General features: G+C 49.0%; 1 protein-coding gene across 1 annotated transcript in view; it reads left to right on the top strand.

Annotated features, from left to right (window-relative positions):
• The first annotated feature begins 293 nt into the window (after positions 1-293).
• The window catches only part of tmem74b (transmembrane protein 74B), a 7,794-nt gene continuing 5,171 nt past the window's right edge, over positions 294-2,916 (top strand). Inside the window, exon 1 of the mRNA XM_008402495.2 lies at positions 294-704. The gene's annotated coding sequence lies outside the window, so the exon portion shown is untranslated. The remainder of the gene's footprint in view (positions 705-2,916) is intronic.

The following is a 2,916-nucleotide window of genomic DNA, read 5'->3' as shown; positions in this document are numbered from 1 at the left end:
ACAAACCGGACTTCCTAGATAAACTAATAGTTTGATTTAAGTGAACTGAACAGGGATGGTGTGAATGCTGCTTAAACCTCCTCTTCTGAGGTCCTGCAGCAGCTAGCTGTGCTGCGGTGCAGATACAAACTGTATGCTAGCAGAAACCAGAGGAGACCCGATTTGTGTTATTTCAGTTCTCCTCTTTGTCTCTCTGCTTTCTGGAAACGACATTTTCTGTTACCTCCCAGTAGCTTCAAATCAAACTGTTGTTTCCCCCAGTGACCACCAGGGGGAGCTGCAGCGTCACAGCATCCTGACGGAATAGAAAAGCATTTGTTCTTTTCTTGTTTTTAAAGGAAAAGTGAAACAACTGAAATATTCTTCAGTCATATTTGACATAAATGACGTAACATTTTGGTCCAGCTGCATCGATCGGACGTTTTACCGGCTCCCTGCCAGCCTGACGTCCTCCAGACGCAGCGGATGTTGTGGCGCTGCGGCCTCATGCTGCTCGTCTCCAGTGATGTAGGTCAGAAGGCAGCAGACACCAGCTCCACTGACACCAGCCTGAAAACCACAGGCTGCTTCTGCGCATGGTCAGTGTCAGCCACCATCCTCATCCTCTCTCCGCCTTCCTCACTCGCCGTCCAGCTCCTCCATCTCCGGATGAAGATGATGAAGATGTTCCCGGCGGCCGGAGCCAGGCTCGGCTCCAGCTCCAGGTAAGCCTCCCGCTCCGGGCTCAGGCCGTTTCCTGACGCGCAGCTCGGCCGGCGGGCAGCCCGCCACCCGTTCAGGATTCCCGCACCAACCATATATTTTCCTCTGACGGTCCGCTGACTGTCGGTCCTCCATCAGCCCGGGACGAGGCGCCTGCTGCGGGGGAGCAGCGCGTCGGTCGGTGTCCATCTGGTCTCACACGCACATTAGGAGGGTTTTGGTCCAGATTTTTGGCAGCTTGCATCACAAGGTCACTTTGCTCGAACGGTGCCTTGCTCGTGGGCTCGCAGGCTGCCGCTGCTGAATGTGTGTCAGTGGGCCACCGGAAAAACAGACCCGACATTAAAGGTTCGTTTATCCGTGAAATCCCGCATCAGCCGCACTTAAAGGGGAGGTGGTGTCAGGGGACAGAGTACCGCTCACCTCTCCTTTAATGACCACGCTGCTTCCCACCGAGATCCGAACCGAACCGAACCGAACCCCGGCCGTTACAGGCGCAGAAAACCCAGAAAACAGCGAGAGGAACATTTCCTGCTGCTGGCCCTTTAAGGGACCTCAGGTTGAACCACCTTCAACTCGCGCTGTGATTTTCCAACATTTCTGCTTTGGATGGAGACGATCTATGAACACCAGTTTCTGAGTTGCCACAGATTCTGAATGGGTTTTATGTCTGGACTTTGACTAGGCCAATCTAACATTGCTTTGGTGTTGATGTGTCCAGTTTGTTCACCGAAATGGAAAATTCTGACTTTCCAGTTGGAAAAATGAACTGGAACCAATCAGAAGTCAGATTTCCCCAGACGTGGCGATTCAACATGGCTGCCTGACGTCACGGCGGCAGACCGGTGGAGGAAACACGTTTTACAGCGCGGAAAACACTGCAAACACAACGTGTCAATTTTAAAAGTTAAAATTACTGAAAATCTGATCTTTTTTTTAACTTCTCAGCAATAAACTAAATGTGAACAATTTCAATTAAATAAACTACATTTTTTTAGTAGAAATGGGATCATAGATTTCAAACTTCAAATGGTTTTTGCATGTTTCCTTGTTAAATGGAAACATCCTGTTTGGTTCAAATGATAAAACTGAAAAATGTTTCATAAGTTTCTCTTCCTGTGTTCAGCCCAGTTTTCCTCTGAAAGCAGGTCTGGCTGCACGGTGGAGGGTTTTCCAGTGGAAACCAGTGAGGCCCTGGTTACCATGGCAACAGGAGAGCAGAAAGCTTGAGAGAGATGATCTCTTTGTATTGCATCAATCATTTTTGCCTGTAGATTTCGATTTGAAAGTCGTTTTGTCCTGATTTAGGGGCCACAAAAAATCACAAATAGCCCCAGAGACTCACTTTGAACATCTAATGTTTCAAGCAGCGGCTGAACCTGAACCGCCTCTGCTGCCGGTTCATCCCGCAGTCAGAGCCGGAGCTGAGTCAGCGGAGCAGCCTGCTGCCCGTCGGGGCGCAGGAGCAGCAGGAGGCGGCGCTGGATGCAAAATGTGGTCAGTGTGACAGTTTGACTCCATCAACCGCTTTTTGATGGTCTCGGTCTTGGTGTCGGACATTGAGGACTCGGGATTCTATTTCAAGACCACAACTGTGGAAATGTCTCTAAATTGCCAGCATATTGTCCAGTTTATTTGTTAACATCTTGTAGTGACGTTAAAAACCCGACGTGTTCAACTGGCTGCGGTTGGTTTCCGGTCCGACTGGCAGGAAGCTAACGGATCCTCTGACGGCGCCAGCAGAGCGAGGAGGGAAGCAGCTGAGATGACTGAGTGATTTCCTTGGAAAGCATCTGGAAATGTTTGAGGAAAACTCCCAGGTGGCTTTGCAGCGTCGCCTCATCAGCGCCACATTTGATTATTTTATGGAATTACAGTTTTTTCTTCTTTGATTCAAATTTCAGCCTCAATTTTTGACATGATGAAAGATTTTCCATGAAACATCCCGAGTTTTAAACTTGGCTGAATCGTTAAAGGCAGCAATCATTGATCTGGACCCGGTTGGTACCAGCGCTTTCTGCAGCAGAATCACTTCACAAAGACCCTCAGACGGTTCTGGTCCAGGTCCAGGTTCTGGTGGAGAGTTTTTCTTCTCCAATGTTGCCCTATGGCTGTTCGCTAGTTGCTGTAAAGTCAGTAGTTGCTGTAAAGACAGTAGGGTCAGTAGTTGCTGTTAAGTCAGTAGTTGCAAAGTTGCTGTAAAGGCAGTAGTTG

This window comes from Poecilia reticulata, unplaced genomic scaffold (assembly GCF_000633615.1).
Source record: "Poecilia reticulata strain Guanapo unplaced genomic scaffold, Guppy_female_1.0+MT scaffold_233, whole genome shotgun sequence".
NCBI lineage: Eukaryota > Metazoa > Chordata > Actinopteri > Cyprinodontiformes > Poeciliidae > Poecilia > Poecilia reticulata.
This window is presented reverse-complemented; position numbering and strand designations above follow the sequence as displayed.